Genomic DNA, 21,590 nt, shown 5'->3' on the forward strand with positions numbered 1-21,590 from the left:
GCATTGAAGACGGGTCGTAGATGAGTCTTCCAGCATGACAATGAGCCTAAACACACTGCCAGGGCAGCTAAGAAGTGGCTCCGTAAGAAGCATTTCAAGGTCCTGGGGTGGTCTCCACCTGAACCCAATAGAGAATCTTCAGAAGGAGCTGGAAATCAATGTTGCCCAGCGACAGTCCCGAAACCTGAAAGATCTGGAGAAGATCTGTATGGAGGACTGGGCCAAAATCCCTGCTGCAGTGTGTGCAAACTTGGTCAAGAACTACAAGACATGTCTGACTTCTGTAATTGCAAACAAAGGTTTCTGTACAAAATATTAAGTTCTGTTTTTCTATTGTATCAAATACTTATTTCATGCAATGAAATTCAAATTAATTATTTAAAAATTATACAATGTGATTTTCTGGAATTTTTTTAAAATTCAGTCTTTCACAGTTGAAGTGTACCTACGATAAAAATTACAGACCTCTCCATTCTATGTAGGTGGGAAAACTTGCAAAATAGGCACTGTATCAAATATTTATTTTCCCCACTGTATATATATATGCACCCTCCATCCTGGTTTATATCTCCCTCATCCTGGCCCCATCCTGGTATATGGCTTGGTATATGTCCCCCATTCTGCCGCTTTAATGTATAGAAGAAAATAAACCATTACTCGCTAGGGGTGTGCATAGAAGTCACAGGGCTCCATAGATGAAGTATAATGCACCCCCCATAATCCTCCATATAGTATAATGCACCCCATAGTCAACCAGAAAGTATAATGTACCCCCATAGTCATCCATGTAGTAGTATGGCCACTGATTTAAAAAATTATAAATAAATACTCACCTTCCCATCGCTCCCCTGCCACGTGCGCCCTCTTGTGAAGCCGGCAGCTGCTGGCCTATGGATGGCCGGCAGCATGTACTGTGGCGTGCAGACCCAATGTGTCTGTATGCCGCAATACACTTCAACTGGAAGAGCGTCAGAGGTTGCATATCCAGTTTAAGTTTCTGCTGGCGTCAGCTGGCCCCTGACTCGCCGGGCCCAGTCGCAGCGGTGACTGCTGCGACCGTGGCTGCTACTCCCCTGCTCCTCTTCCCATGCAGAACACAAACTCACTTGCCCAAGAACCGCAATTGTCCAGTGGTTATGTAATGTGTGTCCACCTTGAAGACTTTACCTGGTAAAACATACAGTACATTGATGATGTGCAGGGGATATTTTTTTGTGCACCCATATATGACGCACCCCCTGGGCCATATTCTTTAGGGGAATACCCGGAGCCGGATCAGATGGGGGTTGTAGTCTCCGAGTGGCTGTGACCCGGTCCGTGCCCAGGGTGTCAAGCTCAGTGTATGTGGCAGTCCTACAGATGTTACAAAGTTCTTTATGTCGACTACGCCACCCGTTGGATTGCGGTCACTACGGCCGCCGCTGCAGCAGGGTCCGCTGAGGCTGATGGTGTTGGTGCAGCTTTAGATAGTATAACCCCCAACGGGAGGGGTATGGCCTCAGGGGGTCAGGTGCAGAGGATGGGGGTTGTGGTGGTGCAGCGTAGATGAAAAGTAAAGACAGAGTCGGGTTGTGCAGTTCAGGGTGTTTACTTACTGCAGATATTCCGGTCACTCCGGCCTTGAGTGACCACCCGAGCCGTGCTGCGTCCATCAGGTCCTGGATTCAGCCAACCCCCAAGCAAGTCCGGAGCGTGTCCCTGAGCCCTCCTTCTTGTCCTTTCTTCTGGCCGTCCCCACCAGGGATCCACCTAGGTCCAGCTCCCTCGGGCCTTCTGTTGGGAGACCCTTGGCCTTGGGTTCCCTGACCCTTCACGTGGTTTGCCTTCAGGGTGGATGTGGTGGGTGGCCGTGGCAGATCCTGCCCACGGCCTCCGGTCTCTGGCTGAGGTATGCTTTAGCCCCCACCAGTTTGGGATCCGGTACCCTTTTGCCAACTCTTCACCCTAGGTTTGTATATGGGTTCTCAGAGTTCCTTTTTGTTTCCCCCTCTGGGTCTCTCTTGCTCCACTCTCACTCTCTCTGGGGCTGCTCTGCTCCTCTGCTCTCTTCAGGTTACACTCTGACAGACTGACCCTGATCTTAGATGGTGCCCACCTTATATACTCCCTCTATGTGTGAGCTCAGGTGACCAGCACCCAATGAGCTCCTAACTTTACCCAGGCTGCTCCCCCTATCTGCCCCTACACTACTGGGATGTACCACCCCCCTCCCACTCCAGCCAGGAACAGACTCGGTCGTACCTGCACATTTCTAAGTGGGAGTACCGTTGGTCTGTTCCTCGGAAATGGGATGTGTGTAGTGCATGCAGCTTTCTGAGCTCAGTTCCACACTCCATCCTTACCCGGGAGTGGAATATCACACCTCTGGGTTGAGGTGCAATACCCCTGTAGCAGCCGAATCCTCAGGGTGCTACATTCCCCCCTGGTAAATCACAGCACGTCCTCGGGCTGTAAGATATAAAACATCATCCAAACATACAATTTTTTTCATAAACAACATAATAAAACATATAAAACATATATATTAGCAGCATCATAAAACTTTTCATATTAACATTCTTGTTTCTGGTTCCTCCTCCGGACACTGTGCAACGTGTGCCCGGGAAAAGTGCAACAGTTTCTCTTAGAAAAATGGCCTTCCTATAAAACCGGTAGGGGGCGCTTTAGGAAGCGCAACTATTTACAAGGGGTAGTAGGGCCGCTCTCAGTCCTCGGCCAGCTAATGGGAATAGGGATGACCGCTCTCAGTCCTCGGTCAGTGGGATTAAGGGAAATACGGGTAACAGTTCAATTCTCTGGTCCCAACGGGGACTATATTAGCAACAGTTCACTGTGCCCCGACGGGCAACTATATACAGCTTCTACTCTGCTGTACTTAACGACGGCGTCCTCCTGCTCTTTCTTTGTGGTTACCTTTAGCTTCAGACCCGTCCGGGTCCTCTTGCTCTTCCTCACACCGCAGCTCCTCCTCCGTCAGGCGATGCACATGGAGGGCGTAGGGTCCTTTGGCACACTTGTGCCGGGTGAAGGTGACCTCGTCCCCTATATACAGGTCACGTCCTCTGTGTCCCTCCGGTAGGTGGGACTCAACGTCTCTTCTTGTCACGAAGACGTCGCCTGGGGTGCGGTGATCTCGGATGAAACCCCACCCGTGCTGCATATTGAACTTGATCACAGTCCCGGTGGAAGGGGGACCATGAGCTGCACGGAGACTCCTCCTGGCCCGGCTCTTCTGCTCCGCGCTCTTTATTTGGGCTTGTTGTTCCCGGACCCGCCTCTCTCTCCGCTCCCTCTCAAAGACCTCGAGCTGCTGCCGGCAGCACTCTGCACGTTCTGCTGCGGCCGCCCGAGTCTCCTGAGTGAACCCCATGAGGTCTTCTCCGGTGGGGTCCCACTCGAACTGTGCCTCCTCCAGCGGGGGCGAGGTCCTCTTTACGGGCTTCGGAGCCGGAATCAGGGGCTCGTCTAGGGCTCTCTCTTTCCGGAGTCGGGGATGGTGAAACTCCGGTGGCCATATAAAGGGCTGCCCATCCGGGCACGTATGTTGGGCGAACAGATCTTCTCCCAGATGCGGCACTCTTGGTTTTATGGGCGCGGTGGTGGTGGCGCCCGGGTTGCCCAGGCCTTGCGGCCAGGCCTGGGGCACCTGGAAAGTGAAGGGCACCGTAAGGACGGCGGCGCCCTGGGCTACTTGGCCCTGCGACCAGGCCGGTGGCTCCGCGGAGGTAGGGGGCGCTGTTGGTATTGCGGCGCCCGGGGGTACTAGGCCTTGCGACCAGGCTGGTGGTACTTCCCGCTTGGTCACGCTCGGGGTCGAGGCATGTGACGTCACAGGGGTCACGGCTGCGGCTTTCGGTTGAGGCCTAGTCTGTGGCGGTGACGTTGCGGTTACGGGCACGGCAGGGGATACTTCGGGCTCTGCGACGGGGAGCTGGGGCAGGTGCGCGGTTTCCCGGTTTGGGGTAGAGACGTCCCCTTTACCTGCCTCCCTTCGTTCGGCTCCCTTCTCGGCGCCGTCTCCGGCCTTCAGTCCTCCTGCGCCATCCTCAGAGGCGGTCTGTCTCCTCGTCTCGGGTGGCGTGCTCCGCTGACGGGTTCTTGTCTGCTGGGCCATCTCACGGCTCCACTCCGCCAACGTCTCTCGCTGCACCCGGGCCATCCTCCGTGCGAGACCCTCCAGCGCAGTCTGTGCACACTCCCGATCTCGGGGGAGCTGTGCCAGGACCTCCACTAAGCCTAGTGGGGTCGTTGCTTCTAGCAGGCTCCTGACCAACGGGTCGGTGCTGCTCTGCTCTCCTTCTGTTGTCTCCAGCAGGCTCCTGGCCAGCGGGCCGGTGCTGCTCTGCTCTTCTTCCATCTCCGGGTAAGCTTCTTCTGGACTCAGCTCTAGGCTTCTTGTCTCCGGGTGCGCTCTCTCCAGACTGCTCCAGGCGACACCCATCTTTGCTCTCTTCTTCTCAGTCCTCCCACTTCGAGGGCGGTCCCGGGGCCACTTGGTGATTGTCAGCTCCAGGGGCAGTTCTTTCACGCTGACAGACACCTCTAGCATCACAGTCTCTGTTGGTGGGGGCGGTTTCCACTTTTGGCGCCATTTTCGGTCCTGGCCCACGATGGGAGGCGGCCTCTTGCCATCCTCTGGCACGCCCATAATGGCGTCCGCTCTTCCAAGGCGGGAAACCTTTGGAAATGGCGGGAATCGTCTCCCAGTGGCGGGAAACTCTGCAGATGGCGGGAAAAAGCTGTTAATGGCGGACAACCGGCGGGAATCGATCTGTGATGGAGTCCGATGGCGGGGACCCTCCGGAACCGGCAGGAGACTTCTTTTTGAGGTAAACTTGTTCTTTTCTTCAGGCACGCAGTACCCGGGTGTTGCGGGCACGTAATCCTGCCGACTACGCCAAAGTTGACGCACCCCCTGGGCCATATTCTTTAGGGGAATACCCGGAGCCGGATCAGATGGGGGTTGTAGTCTCCGAGTGGCTGTGACCCGGTCCGTGCCCAGGGTGTCAAGCTCAGTGTATGTGGCAGTCCTACAGATGTTACAAAGTTCTTTATGTCGACTACGCCACCCGTTGGATTGCGGTCACTACGGCCGCCGCTGCAGTAGGGTCCGCTGAGGCTGATGGTGTTGGTGCAGCTTTAGATAGTATAACCCCCAACGGGAGGGGTATGGCCTCAGGGGGTCAGGTGCAGAGGATGGGGGTTGTGGTGGTGCAGCGTAGATGAAAAGTAAAGACAGAGTCGGGTTGTGCAGTTCAGGGTGTTTACTTACTGCAGATATTCCGGTCACTCCGGCCTTGAGTGACCACCCGAGCCGTGCTGCGTCCACCAGGTCCTGGATTCAGCCAACCCCCAAGCAAGTCCGGAGCGTGTCCCTGAGCCCTCCTTCTTGTCCTTTCTTCTGGCCGTCCCCACCAGGGATCCACCTAGGTCCAGCTCCCTCGGGCCTTCTGTTGGGAGACCCTTGGCCTTGGGTTCCCTGACCCTTCACGTGGTTTGCCTTCAGGGTGGATGTGGTGGGTGGCCGTGGCAGATCCTGCCCACGGCCTCCGGTCTCTGGCTGAGGTATGCTTTAGCCCCCACCAGTTTGGGATCCGGTACCCTTTTGCCAACTCTTCACCCTAGGTTTGTATATGGGTTCTCAGAGTTCCTTTTTGTTTCCCCCTCTGGGTCTCTCTTGCTCCACTCTCACTCTCTCTGGGGCTGCTCTGCTCCTCTGCTCTCTTCAGGTTACACTCTGACAGACTGACCCTGATCTTAGATGGTGCCCACCTTATATACTCCCTCTATGTGTGAGCTCAGGTGACCAGCACCCAATGAGCTCCTAACTTTACCCAGGCTGCTCCCCCTATCTGCCCCTACACTACTGGGATGTACCACCCCCCTCCCACTCCAGCCAGGAACAGACTCGGTCGTACCTGCACATTTCTAAGTGGGAGTACCGTTGGTCTGTTCCTCGGAAATGGGATGTGTGTAGTGCATGCAGCTTTCTGAGCTCAGTTCCACACTCCATCCTTACCCGGGAGTGGAATATCACACCTCTGGGTTGAGGTGCAATACCCCTGTAGCAGCCGAATCCTCAGGGTGCTACATATAGACTTGTATAGAAGAGTCTCATCTGAGATATGGAAGAGAATAGAGCATACTGTGATTTTTTTTTGCACATTTAAAAAAAACTGTGATCTGAACAGCTTAATTGAATTACATTGGCCAGATTTTTACTCAGACAGCACAAGTACATGTAATTTGATAGTCTAAACAAACCTCAATGGGAAAAGATCCCAGGCACAGGTTCTCACCAACAGGTAAATAAGTATGCGTCTGCACTCTCCAGGGCCACATGATCTGGCCCCATTATATGTACATATTGTATGGCCCTATAAGTACTGATTGTGTACAGTGATACAATATACCAATAACCATATTACATACCGGCTACTTGTAAGCTAACTACCAGGGGCCTAACGATCACAGTCGCTGAGGTCGCGTCAGGGTCCGTGCAGGTGAGGGAACTGCCGTCACAAATGCAAACTTCAACTGGATGTACATCCTCAGACGCACATTCAGCTGAAGTGTATTGTAACGCAGGGGTCCTTGCATTGCAATACACGCTGCATGCCAATCAGAAGCCAGCAGCTGACATGGTGTGCACAAGACTGAGGGCACATGGCAGTGACGTCATGGGCTCCCATCGCTTGCACGCTGAAGTCAGCTGCCGGCTTCAGAAGAGTACGCAACGCAGCGGTGGAGCGGGGTGGTTGGGGGAGGTGAGGAGAATTATTACTTTTTTCTATGAATTAAATAACAGAATGACAGAAAGAACAGAATGGGGGACATTTACCAGGATAGAGGATATACAGTTAGGTCCATATATATTTGGACAGAGACAACATTTTTCTAATTTTGGTTCTAGACATTACCACAATGAATTTTAAACAAAACAATTCAGATGCAGTTGAAGTTCAGACTTTCAGCTTTCATTTGAGGGTATCCACATTAAAATTGGATGAAGGGTTTAGGAGTTTCAGCTCCTTAACATGTGCCACCCTGTTTTTAAAGTGACCAAAAGTAATTGGACAATTGGCTCCAAGGCTATTTCATGGACAGGTGTGGACAATCCCTTCGTTATGTCATTCTCAATTAAGCAGATAAAAGGCCTGGAGTTGATTTGAGGTGTGGTGCTTGCATTTGGACGGTTTTGCTGTGAAGTAAACATGCGGTCAAAGGAGCTCTCCATGCAGGTGAAACAAGCCATCCTTAAGCTGCAAAAACAGAAAAAACCCATCCGAGAAATTGCTACAATATTAGGAGTGGCAAAATCTACAGTTTGGTACATCCTGAGAAAGAAAGAAAGCACTGGTGAACTCATCAATGCAAAAAGACCTGGGCGCCCACGGAAGACAACAGTGGTGGATGATCACAGAATAATCTCCATGGTGAAGAGAAACCCCTTCACAACAGCCAACCAAGTGAACAACACTCTCCAGGAGGTAGGCGTATCAATATCCAAATCTACCATAAAGAGAAGACTGCATGAAAGTAAATACAGAGTGTTCACTGCATGGTGCAAGCCACTCATAAACATAAAGAATAAAAAGGCTAGACTGGACTTTGCTAAAAAACATCTAAAAAAGCCAGCACAATTCTGGAAGAACATTCTTTGGACAGATGAAACAAAGATCAACCTCTGCAAGAATGATGGAAAGAGAAAAGTATGGCGAAGGCATGGTACTGCTCATGATTCAAAGCATACCACATCATCGGTAAAACACGGCGGAGGCAGTGTGATGGCTTGGGCATGCATGGCTGCCAGTGGCACTGGGTCACTAGTGTTTATTGATGATGTGACACAGGACAGAAGCAGCCGAATGAATTCTGATGTATTCAGAGCCATACTGTGTGCTCAGATCCAGCCAAATGCAGCCAAACTGATTGGTCGTCGTTTCATAGTACAGATGGACAATGACCCAAAACATAAAGCCAAAGCAACCCAGGAGTTTATTAAAGCAAAGAAGTGGAATATTCTTGAATGGCCAAGTCAGTCACCAGATCTCAACCCAATTGAGCATACATTTCACTTATTAAAGACTAAACTTCAAACAGAAAGGCCCACAAACAAACAGCAACTGAAAACCACCGCAGTGAAGGCCTGGCAGAGCATCAAAAAGGAGGAAACACAGCGTCTGGTGATGTCCATGAGTTCAAGACTTCAGGCAGTCATTGCCAACAAAGGGTTTTCAACCAAGTACTAGAAATGAACATTTTATTTACAATTATTTAATCTGTCCAATTACTTTTGGTCCCTTTTAAAACAGGGTGGCACATGTTAAGGAGCTCAAAACTCCTAAACCCTTCATCCAATTTTAATGTGGATACCCTCAAATGAAAGCTGAAAGTCTGAACTTCAACTGCATCTGAATTGTTTTGTTTAAAATTCATTGTGGTAATGTCTAGAACCAAAATTAGAAATATGTTGTCTCTGTCCAAATATATATGGACCTAACTGTATATACCACGAAGGGATCCAGGATAAGGGACATATTTATCAGGATAGGGCCCAGGATAAGGGGCATATATACCAGGATGGAGTCCAAGATAAGGGACGTACAGTCATGGATAAAAGTGTTGGCATCCTTGAAATTGTTCAAGAAAATGAAATATTTTTCCCAGAAAATTATTGCAGTTACACATGTTTTGTTATACACATGTTTATTTCCTTTGTGTGTATTGGAATAACACAAAAAACAGAGAAAAAAGGGAAATTGGACATAATTTAACACAAAACCCCAAAAATGGGCTAGACAAAATTGTTGTTGTACTTTGTGTATCCACCCTGGAGGCCAAGTAAGAGGGCAACCACCTTTAAATCACCACAGAGGGGCCACAAATGTTGGTCATAGTTGAGGCACCTCAACAGCACTTTCATGTTGTCATAGGTTATTTCCATGTGGACTGCATAACCAAATGGAATTGGAGGTAGCACATTGCCATTATGCAGCAAAACGGGTTTTAGGCTTGTTTTGGACAAATCAATGAAGCATCCATTCCTCTGGATTATGACTTATCTTCAGAGATTCCATTGAACTGTTGATATTGTTGCATGCCACAAGATCACCCTCCATGAAGAAGTATTGGACAACATCTTTATCACGGTTACGGAACAAAGAAATCCAAACTTCGCCACTAGGAGATCCCACTGCTGTAGCCTGGAACCTAAGAGCTCAGCCTTACTCTTGGGCAGATCCAAATCTATAACAATATCATTCAGTTCACTTTGTGTAATAAGGTGTGGTTCAGTTCAGGTTGCTGACAGAAAGTCTGGTTCTTGAGAGGAAGATGCTTCATGACACCAAGCGCCTTCTTCTTCCTCACTTGACTCGACTGAAAATGTTTCTGGTGCTTATGGAACCGGCAGTTCTTCTGTATGTGATACTGGGCGTATGTAAATGGAATATTGGATACTGTAAAGTCCACTTCTTCTTCCTTGAAACTCCTTTCCTACTGTGGGGGCTTTATGCAGAAAAAGCCAATTATAGTGTGATTGGTTGGCTCTCTTCAGATCATTGTGACTGGAAAAGGCATAGATTGCCCCTTCCCATGCAACAACTGGGTAAGATGTGATGCACATCTATTGCAGCATATGTGTGGAGCCCAACTCTTGTCCTGATCTCCTGTTCTGCAGCAAAAATACAGGTTATAGGCTTTCCTTATCATGGTAGTCAAGTTTCGCCTTTGTGACGCAAAAGTGACTTCTCCACAAAAACTATCTGGTTTGTTAATGCAAGAACAAGGAATATCTCAAAAAACAAGTAGAAACATGTCAATATGCAAAGAAACTAAGCTGAGAAATCCTAAAACTGTAAACCTTACACAGAGAGCATTTATAAAAGTAGGCGATGCAACTGTAATTAGGAATACGTCAACGGAGCCGAGTTGGTATTTTTTGATTGGTCACTCTAAGATAATAGAATACTGAAGGCTCACAAGACTAAATAGATGCTGTAATAGAATAGCTACTATCAATGTAAAAATGATAATGAAATAATAAAGACAATTTCTCTATAAGCCTGTATGAAAGGTGTCATGCGTAATTACAACCTCCTCTGGATCTTGAAAATTAGAGCCAATCAGCAAATTTTATCATCATATTAGTTTCCAGCGCAACAAAATTAGTTGCGTTCAACTGTTTTCCTCTCTGAACCAATTTGAATGTAGAACAGTGATAATAAAAAGAAAAGCCGTGCATGTGGGCAGGTAAGAGACATTGCTCCAGTGGTCGCTGATCTCTGTCGTGGTTGATGAGATGTGGGAATAAATTTGCACTAACTCTAATACATACCTACATAAAGTGCTAAAATAACATTACAAGTCGCCAAATATTAGCGACATAAGGGTATGGACACACAAACGTGTTTTCAGTCTGAGTACTGTCCGTGTAAAAATCTGACCTTGCACGGACAATACGTAGACCAACGTTATCTGCTAGTGCACGCTGGCTACTTATCACATGGTCCTCAGGTCCATGTAACAAAATCACATTATCCTCTATTCTGGTCCGATTTACAGGCACAATAGTACATGTAAATAGCAGGCAGCTCCTGCACCCATCTGCTATATAGGCGGGCACGCGGAGCTAGTCACATCTACAATTACGGACCTGACTGGTTCGATAACTTCAGCGGCCATGTGAACTTAGACTAACACACAAAAGTAATCTAATTACAGTGTTTCTTTGACCCCAGCACAGGCGCAGGCAAAAAAGACAGAACTCATTTCTTTTTACATTTCTGTCCAGTATAATACACGACTGAGTTTGGCTACAAAACTGCACATGTGAGTCCAGCCTCAGGGTCCGTCCATCGAGTTCCAGGCTTGTTCAGTAGTACAGTGCAGTCCAGCCACATTTTTGTGTTCCCTCTATCTGAAGCACTGCCTTTTTTGTCCATAATATTTCGTTTTCAACATTGCAAGCGGTGGCCTGAATCCATACTTATTATGCAAGAGAGGAGCACATATTCATGAGTGAGCGTGAATATGTAAGAGCCGGGGCTGGGCTACCTCTGAGTAAGTGCAGAGGAATGCCTCCCTGACTTTCATTCTTGTGCTGTGTTTAGCTTGTAAAACAGTTGCAGACTCACAAGTCAGAGGGAAAGACACAGATGCAGGTACCATATGGAGAGTAGGCAATTGTGCTGTGCATGGTTCTGCGGGGCTGCATGTTGTCATGCATATGTGGATATGAAAAGAGACATACCTCCAGTCCTGCTTGTGTGTGGAGGGTACTACTATTTACAGTGTACTGTTGCTTTAAGCTTCTAGTGTTTGTCAGCTTGATACGTTGTATGATAAGAACCTAGACTGAAGAATGGTGTGATACAGTGTTTCAGACTGATAAATGATATGATACGTTGTTTCACACTGATAAACGGTATGATACAGTGTTTCAGACTGATACTGTGATATGGTGTTGTAGACCAATGCATTGTATTATACGTTGCTTCAGACTGATACATGGTGTGATATGGTGCTTCAGACTGATACATTGTATGATGCAGTGTTTCAGACTGACGTGATATGATATGGTGTTTCAGACTGATTCATTGTATGATATAGTGTTTCAGACTGGTACATGGTATGTGATATGGTGTTTTAGACTGGTACATTGTATAATATGGTGTTTCAGTCTGATACATGGTATGACACTGAGTTACAGACCAAGGCAAGGTAAGATATGGTGTTTTAGACTGATGAATGGTATGTTACGATGTTTCAGACTGACACATGATATAATACAGTGTTTCAGACTGGTACATTGTATGATACAGCGTTTCAGACTGACACATGATATGATACAGTGATTCAGACTGATACATTGCATGATAAGATACAGTGTTTCAGACTGATACATTGTATGATATGGTGATTCAGACTGATACATGGTATAGCACAGTGTTTCAGACTGATATATGGTATGTGATACAGTGTTTCAGACTGATACATTGCATTATATGATACAGTGTTTCAGACTGATACATTGTATGATATGGTGATTCAGACTGATGCATGGTATAGCACAGTGTTTCAGACTCGTATATGGTATGTGATACAGTGTTTCAGACTCATATATGGTATGTGATACAGTGTTTCAGACTGATATATGGTATGTGATACAGTGTTTCAGACTGATACATTGCATGATATGATACAGTGTTTCAGACTGATACATTGTATGATATGGTGATTCAGACTGATGCATGGTATAGCACAGTGTTTCAGACTCGTATATGGTATGTGATACAGTGTTTCAGACTCATATATGGTATGTGATACAGTGTTTCAGACTGATACATTGTATGATATGGTGATTCAGACTGATGCATGGTATAGCACAGTGTTTCAGACTCATATATGGTATGTGATACATTGTTTCAGACTGATACATTGCATGATATGGTGATTCAGACTGATGTACTATATGAAGTAGCATAACTTAAGGGGAGAGGTAGGCACCCTGGGTGCCAGAAGGGGGCATCAATAAGCCAGAATATTAGAGTATAGGGCTAAGGCAGCACCCTTAATCTTTAACCTAGCTACAACTCTGAATGGAGTGTATACGGGTCATGTGGGTGAGAACCCGGGTGTGTCTGGGAGCCTGTCACAGTTTCTGCTTGGCATCTAATACTTATTGCTCAATTCTTGGCTCTTCTTCCTATTTCCCTTGAGGATTTCTTTGTACTTTGGAACATTTTATCAGGCACAGATCATGACACAGGGAGACGAGGCCGACCCTGAACACTCACACATGGAGCCATGCCAGACTCACTGCTCAAACATTTATACAATTAAAACCACAAGGCACACACATGACCATGTGTCCATACTAATTGGGTACAACTAAAGGGTTAATTGGGAAGATCATGAGTCTGTGTACAGCGGAAGGGTCTGTGCTTAGGGTGAACATACTGCTTTCACGTACATTACATGTCCTGTCCCTTTAATTGCAGAGATCTGATCACTGCTGGGAAACAGATTTTTTCCAGATGTTTGCTTTTCCTCTTTTGCCTGAGATGTCATGTAATCCTTGTAGTCATTTATGTTTTGCTGTACACATTTTAAAGGGATGGGATCTATTAAAAGACCATTTCCCATGGCATTAAAAAGTTCTACAGCTCAGTGTGGGAAATCTCAGGTCAATGACTGGGATGATCACTCATCTTAGGCCACGGCCCCACTATCAGTATTTGATCAGTATTTGGTCGGTATTTTTTCTCAGGAAGTGGGAGCCCAAACCAGGAGTGGGTGATAAATGCAGAATTGGTGAACTTGTTTCTATTATACCTTTTCTCTGATTGTTCCTCACCTGGTTTTAGCTCCCACAGTAGTAGAGTCTCATTAACATATAAAGCACAACAATGTAGACGCACTATGTTAATGAGACTCTACGATTGTAGGATACTATTGTGACATGCAGAAGTAGTGCTGTTGCAGAGTGTGACATGCAGAAGTAGTGCTGTTGCAGAGTGTGACATGCAGAAGTTGTGCTGTTGCTTTAAAAGCATTCAGCAACTATTAGAAGTAACACAAGCACGAGACAGGAAGTGTTGTGCTCCAGAAGCATCCAGCAACTAGAGGGGTTAACACAGTCACAGGAGAAGGGGAGTGTTTTAGCAGAGCCCCAGGGGGATTGTGGGGAAGTTGTTTACTGTCTGGCTGGACCCGAAGAGAAAGGTGGTGTGTGTGTTCTGTATCTCACAGAAGCGCCCCTACAGGTGAAAAGGATTCAATTCAGGAATGAAGCTAAGCACAGGTCAGGTAGAGTTCCTGAACTAGCAGTGCATAGTATTGTCAGGCACAAAGATAAGGACTGTAAGAAATGGTGTCACAGGGATCATCTCTCTCAGCAAACCCTCCTCCATCTCACTGTACTGTAAGGAATGCTGTGTTCATTAATGTGCCTTTGCATTAGAACTGTGCTGTCCTGTACTACTGGAAAGGCTGTGAACTGCTGTGCTTTTAAGGAAACTGTACTGTTTGTCACTGGAGCCTGTTGCTCATAAGACTTAACTTGCACTGGCTGTGCGGTTTCTTATTAAATGCTACTGTTCTACCGTTTATGAGGACTCTTGTTGAGTCTAGTCAGCAAGTAAAACAATCTAAGCGTCTGTGCCCGAGGGTCAATACCCCTGTGTGCCTGAGAGAAGCTGCAGCACATGGTCTATGGTGGCCCTGAGTAACGGTTACCCCAGGATTCCAAAGAATTCATGTAACCTGTCTCGCCCCTATCTGAACCTAGCGGCGTTCATGTAACACTATCCCATACTATTATACCCATTGGTTTATGACTACTTTGGGGAATGTCATCAAATATTGGATAGGGGTGATATGTATTACATTACATTGCCATGATTCTATGGCATGAGAGAGATATATTTCTATTATAATGTGGATATTCTAATAATTTGTAGCTCCATTGCTGCGCGTCCCATGTTCGCATAACCACTTGCACGTTTGTACTCTCTCTTCCATTTTCCTGTTATTAGTTGATAATAAAGAGTAATTCTATTCAGATAAAATATACAGTGTGGCCTTCGATAGTCCTTTTTCTTGTGTTGTGTTCTATGTATGTTTATGTCGATTGACTCCTTATAGTCCAGTTATGGGGTAGCTAATATTTTTACTTAATTTCTACATATTGATACATGAATTGTACTGCTACCGTTCCTATGAATCACCTTTGTTTTTCTTAGGGATGCAGCCCAAACGTGGAGCAGCATGAATCAGAGCCTGGCTGCACAACTGCAGTGAGGTATATTTTTCTCTGAAATATTCCAAGCATTTCAGAGAAAATATGCTTTAAAGATCCAGCCGGGGAACATATCTGGAGATGAGACTAGTTCTTCACCGCCTCCAATCTAGTTCTCCCAACGTTGCCCTAGGTGATTGACAGGTCTCTCCCATAGCGAGAGACTTATCAATCACCTAGAGCAGTGTAAGGAAAAGTTAGCTAAAGAAGGTGCCAGACTTGTCTGTCTCTACCTGTGTTTCCCAGATGGATCTTTAATGGGAACTTGTAATGTCAAAAAATACTATTACCCTGTAGACATGGGGCTTTGCAGTGCATGACTGCTAAGCCGGCTGTCAGTCAGTGCCGGGGTGTGGTTACAGCTGCCGCTCACTATGTACTGAGCAGTTTCTGCAGATGGGAGCCAAAACCAGGAGTGGGTGATAAATCCAGAATTGGTGACTTGTTTCTATTATACCTTTTCTCTGATTGTTCCTTACCTGGTTTTGGTTCCCACTCCTGAGAAATAATACTGACCGAATACTGACCAAATACTGATAGTGGGGTGGTGGCCTATGACTGAAAGCTGGAGGCTGCTCGGAGGAATAAACTTCATTTTCTTCCGGCAGCCGGGCTTTCAGTGCTATTAACTTGCAGATTAACCCTGTATCTGCAGGTTAGTAGCGCTTTGTGATATGACAGGCTCCCTTTAAAGTTTTCTTTTTTTCAGAATCATCAGAGTATTTCAGAGAGAAATATACCTGGTTGTAGTCATGAAGCCAGGCTCTGATTCATGCTGACCCACCTTTGGGCAGCTTGAATCAGCTGACAGGTTCCCTTTAACAATAATACATTCAGCCATACTGGTCTTCATCCACTCCACTGCTGCCTTTCTGCCTCTAATCTGGTTTCTTCTGATAGGGTATAGTTGTGATGTCAAGATGACGCTGCTCACAGCTGCAACATTTCGACCAGCCATAGGTCTTTTTCAAGCAAACAAAATGGTGAAACATGCCAGGTTTAAATAGCATACATTACAGAGAAAAAAAATTAAAAACGTCTCCACCCCTAAAGACCTCCCTTCAAAACATCATAACTGAACCTTCTCAAAAATATACACAAAGTATCTGTGCGGAGATCATACATTCACCTACAAAAACGCCATATATACAGGGCAAATTATATACACTTTCAATGTATTAATGAACATGTCACATAAAACAACATAAGGTAAAAAGAAAAGGGCCTTGTCTCAATCCTCCAATCTCCAGATAGCATCCATGTTCTCCAGGTAACTATAGATCAGTGTTACCCAACTCCGTCCTCAAGAGCCACCAACAGGTCATGTTTTCAGGATTTCCTTAATATTACACAGGTGATGGAATTATTGCCTGTGCAGGTGATATAATTATCACCTGTGCAATACTAAGGAAATCCTGAAAACATGGCCTGTTGATGGCTCTTGAGGACCAGACTTGAGAAAAACTGCTATAGACCAATCCCAGACTATGGTGCTGATAATTTGATACACTGTATGATGATGAGATATCTATAAGATGTTTTATTCCTTCTAGCTCTATAACGTATTTGGTTCATGAGATTAGGCAATTTTCCCTGTAGAACCAGAGAGATGAGGCTATGTATCTGAATCATGTGAATTCTGTTGCTATGGTGTGATATTACGGCGTCTCTATATGCTGTTGGAAGCTTGTGACGCGCCCCCAGGGCAGTGGGGTACTCGGTGTCCGGGCCTATGGATGATGGGGGGAATATGTCACAGTGGCTGGCCCGGTCTGTGGCCCAGGGCGGTCAACAAAAAGGGGATAGTTTATATGGGATTTGCAGTTTGATCGTGATGCCACCTGTGGTTTCTGGTAATTTGTACCAGCGCTGCTGCAGACCTCTGAGGCAGTTGATAGGCAGCTAGGATGGAACAGCTCCCCACAGGTGGTGCGGGCCTCAGGGCAGTGTAGAGTTTGACGGTGGGTGGTGATGCTGGGGCTTGTAGTGCAGTCGGGATGGCGCAGCTGAAATAACTGACGGAGGCAGTGGAGTGCAGTCATCCGAGTTTTGCTCACAGTTCTTGTTCAAGGTTCTCAGGTACACTGTACGGGTGTCCGCCTCCGCGTCGCACTGCGTCTACCAGACCAGGGGTTCAGCACTTTCTCAGATATATCAGGAGTGCTTGATGGAACCCCGCGTTCTTTATGTTCCTTACTAGACCAACTTCTCACGCTGGGTCTTCTCCCTCCTGCCCTGCGCTTCCCCACACTCAGTCCCGATCGGGTGCTCTGAAGTTCCTCTGGGCAACCTGGAGTTCCCGGACCTACTTGATGCCCTTCACAATGACTAGGGTGAGACTGTGGCAATTGCACCATGGAAGTGCAGAAACCTCCGGTTCTTCCAGCCGAGACCTGGAGTAACATGGCTGGTCCGGGGGCCGGTCCCCTTCTTGCCGTCCTGCACTCACCGTACCCCCTGGGATCCCTTCTGTAAAACGGAGCCTTTCTCCTCTGCTCCCCTCCTGGGCCTCTATCACTAGGCCCCACTTGTGGAGCAGAGCTCCTGATGAGACTATGCTCCCCTCCTTACTGCTCACTCACTTCTCTGTCTTGCCTGCCACCCTAAGATGGCTTCCCTTTATATACCTCCTATTATGGTGCTCCCCTACTCTACATCCTCCACCCACACCCACTACTGGTTCCCCCTCTCTTTGGTTCCCCCCACTCCAGCCAGGGACAGGGCTCAGCAGGAGACACAGTGCATCTTGCCCTTCCAGCCGGCCTGGAGTAGTGTAGTGTTGAATGCGGGTGTTGGGGTTCCGGGCAGCACTCCCTCCTTACCTGAGAGAAGGAGACACCACACCTCTGGGTGAGGTGCAGTACCTCTGTAGCGACTGAACCTTCAGGGGCGCCAAACTCCCCCTGGTAAAACACAGCAGGTCCGCGGGCTGGAACTGAGCAAAAACAGGGTATTTTAGACATGCAATTTTTAGATGCATCACATATAAGATTATTAAACTTTTTCTTCCCTTTATGGGAGGCGCATTTCTTGAACGTTACAGGTTAACATTATTACAAACAGTATAAAACTTTTCACTTGCATATATACATTTTCTCAAGCATCTTGCAGTAAGATCCCAAACAGGGGGTCGATCTCACTGGTAAAGGTGCAAATCAAGCAGCATGAGGGACCCGTCCCAAAACCCCCAACGTAGGCCCTGGGCGTGGCTGCAGGGCTTAAGTGATTCTGGTGCTGGACCACGTCTTCGGCCACGCCAAACGGGTTTTTGTTCTGAGGTCTCTTGGTTGCAAACATAAAACCAATAGAGGGCACTTTAAGAAGTGCAAACTATATACAAGATCAGTTCTCGGCTGCTCACAGTCCTCAGCCTGAAGTCTGTATACCCTGACGGCTAATTATGCACACAAAACAAATTTTCTGTTTGTACCCTTACGGGTAATTTATCTACAATGCTCAGTTCCACTTACTGGTACCTAGTAGTGGGGTCCCCGCCGGGGGTATTTCTGGTTCTTCCTGGCTGACCCAGCTGGGTCATCCGCCATGAACTGCGGGGGCGTGTCCTTCTCCTCTTCGACCACACGGTATACCTGGAGGGCATACCACCCGTGTTCCCCGTGGTGTCTGGTATAGGTGACACGGTCACCGGGGTACAAATTCCGGTCGGGATGGCCCTGCTCCAGATAGGGCTCAACATCCCGTCAGTTTACAAAGATGTCTCTGCTGAAGTGGGGATCGCGGATGAAGCCCCACCCAGCCTTCAAGTCGAATTTCACGACCAGTCCCTCTTCACGAAGACTAGGATGGGCAGATTCTGCCTGCCGGACTTGGGCCTTCGCGGCTTGGTACCGGGCCTCCAACCGCTCGCAGCGTGCCTGCCGGGTGCGCCGCTCCTTCTCCAGTTGTAGGAGCTCCAGTCGGCAGAACTCCTTTCTTGCCAGCACCTGGGCTTGAGTCTCCTGCGGGAATCCCATCAGGTCCCACCTCTGGTTGTCCCACCTAAACTATTCTCCGCCAGGGCAGGCAACCAGGGGCGCTCGTGTCGGGAGTACCGGGCACTGCTGTTGGTCCTCAAACCTCGCGGACCAGTCGAACGAGGGCGTTCTGTACACCCACTCGGGTGCAGGGGGTGGCCGTTCCGGGAGAGAGCCGAGTAGGAGGCCCTCGGAGTCAGCGCCCGGGGGTGGAGGTTCTGGGAGGGAGCCGAGCAGGATGTCCTCGGAGTCAGCGCCTGGGGGTTGAGGTTCCGGGCTTAGCAGTTGCTCCAGGATGTACATGCCTGGGTACGGGGGGGTGCTGCTGTAGGAGGCCCAGGAGCAGGTCGGCGCTTGCAGAGCCCGGGACAGGGGAACTCTTCCTACCTGCTCCTGTGCTGCGCACGGCCTCCTGGCGCTCATCTGGCTCCGCCGGGGCTGGGGCGCCGCTGATGGTACCCAGGGCTGGCTGCCGCCGAGCTGCTAACTTCTCCAGCAGCTCCTTCTTCCACCTGGCGACCGCTGCTTGCTGGGCCCATTCCACCTGCTGGCTCACCTCCTGGATCTCGCTCTGGAGGAATTCAGCATCCTCCGAGGAAAGTTTGCTTGTCTCTCCCTCCAGGGTGACGGGGGGCACTTGCTGCTGCAGGCCAGAGGCGGAGGCTTGATTCTGGCTTCCGTCCATGCTGGCTGCCGGGTGCGGTCTGTCTAGACTGGTGAAGACCACACCCTGTCTCCATTCCTTCTCTCCTCCTCCCCTCCCTTTTCGGAGGCGGTTCCATGGCAGCCAGCTGTCGGTCACTCCCTGGGACGTCCTCCCCGCCTTGACGGACACATCTATGCAGACAGTCACAGTTGCAAGGGGCGGGTTGTGCCTTTGGCGCCATTCTGGACCCTGCCCACGATGGGAGGTTCCATATTGTTGTCTTTGATCACGTACATAAGAACGGGCGCCACATTCAATGTGGAAAAACAGTTTTTTAGGCACACAATACCCGCTGATAACGGGCTGGTCATGTATCCTGTTCGTGACGCCAGAGATGACGCGCCCCCAGGGCAGTGGGGTACTCGGTGTCCGGGCCTATGGATGCTGGGGGGGAATATGTCACAGTGGCTGGCCCGGTCCGTGGCCCAGGGCGGTCAACAAAAAGGGGATAGTTTATATGGGATTTGTAGTTTGATCGTGACGCCACCTGTGGTTTCTGGCAATTTGTACCAGCGCTGCTGCAGACCTCTGAGGCAGTTGATAGGGCAGCTAGGATGGAACAGCTCCCCACAAGTGGAGCGGGCCTCAGGGCAGTGTAGAGTTTGATGGTGGGTGGTTGTAGTGCAGTCGGGATGGCGCAGCTGAAATAACTGACGGAGGCAGTGGAGTGCAGTCATCCGAGTTTTACTCATAGTTCTTGTTCAAGGTTCTCAGGTACACTGTACGGGTGTCCGCCTCCGCGTCGCACTGCGTCTACCAGACCAGGGGTTCAGCACTTTCTCAGATATATCAGGAGTGCTTGACGGAACCCCGCTTTCTTTATGTTCCTTACTAGACCGACTTCTCACGCTGGGTCTTCTCCCTCCTGCCCTGCGCTTCCCCACACTCAGTCCCGATCGTGTGCTCTGAAGTCCCTCTGGGCAACCTGGAGTTCCTGGACCTACTTGATGCCCTTCACGGTGACTAGGGTGAGACTGTGGCAACTGCACCATGGAAGTGCAGAAGCCTCCGGTTTTTCCAGCCGAGACCTGGAGTAACACGGCTGGTCCAGGGGCCGGTCCCCTTCTTGCGGCCTGATCCCTAGGCCCCACTTGTGGAGCAGAGCTCCTGACGAGACTCTGCTCCCCTCCTTACTGCGCACTCACTTCTCTGTCTTGCCTGCCACCCTAAGATGGCTTCCCTTTATATACCTCCTATTATGGTGCTCCCCTACTCTACATCCGCCACCCACACCCACTAATGGTTCCCCCTCTCTTTGGTTCCCCCCACTCCAGCCAGGGACAGGGCTCAGCAGGAGACACAGTGCATCTGACGCGCCCCCTAGGCCTGTGTTGTGCAGGGGAACCCGGAACCGGGCCTGTTGTAGAATGCTGGGGGATGTAGTCTCCGTGTGGCGGTGACCCGGTCCGTGCCCAGGGTGGTCAAACCAGTGGCAGTCTTAATGTATAGCAAATGTCCGACTACGCCACCCGTGGATTGCGGTCAGTGGGGACCGCCGCTGCGCTGCCGACCGCTGAGGCTGATGTTGTTTGCGCAGCCGAGTATGGGATTACTCCCCACGGGAGAAGTATTGCCTCAGGGCAGCTAATGTGAGAGATGATGGGAGTGATGGTGTGAGGGTCCCAGTGCTAATGGTGCTGGTGCGGCAAGGAATCACAGAGACGTGAGGTGCAGTTCAGGGTCTTTACTGATGGTACAAGGCAGACCCTTCCGGGAGTACTGGCTAGTATAAGGGGCCTGGTCAGCCTGCGAGCAAGCAGGAGTTCCCCTGGCTAGGTGGAGTTGTAGGCCTCCCCGTTTATCTGCACTCCTCCTGGCTACCTTGCTGTCAGTGGTTACAAGTAGCCCACGTCCCTGAGTATACCGTGTGGTGCTCACCCGTATGACTGGTGACTTGGGGCCTTCTGTTAGCCTCCGCTCCTGGATGGCGGCGCTGGTCCCTTCTTTGTGACTGAGCCTCCGGGCTTCTATGGCCAGAGGACCTGGAATCCCCTGCCGGTTGGTTTCTGCTGCTGGGTATATATCAGTCCCCACAGCCTCGGACTCCTGTGTCCGGTTTTAGTAACTTCAGCCAGGGCAAGCTATATCTCTGCTCACAGCCCCTGGC

General features: G+C 49.0%; 1 protein-coding gene across 1 annotated transcript in view; it reads left to right on the forward strand.

The window, feature by feature from the left end:
• The first annotated feature begins 11,041 nt into the window (after positions 1 to 11,041).
• Positions 11,042 to 21,590, forward strand: part of TNKS1BP1 (tankyrase 1 binding protein 1) — a 96,585-nt gene continuing 86,036 nt past the window's right edge. Inside the window, exon 1 of the mRNA XM_073684309.1 lies at positions 11,042 to 11,165. The gene's annotated coding sequence lies outside the window, so the exon portion shown is untranslated. The remainder of the gene's footprint in view (positions 11,166 to 21,590) is intronic.

This window comes from Phyllobates terribilis, unplaced genomic scaffold (assembly GCF_046119375.1).
Source record: "Phyllobates terribilis strain yellow unplaced genomic scaffold, ASM4611937v1 Scaffold_5__5_contigs__length_657084704, whole genome shotgun sequence".
NCBI classification, from domain to species: domain Eukaryota; kingdom Metazoa; phylum Chordata; class Amphibia; order Anura; family Dendrobatidae; genus Phyllobates; species Phyllobates terribilis.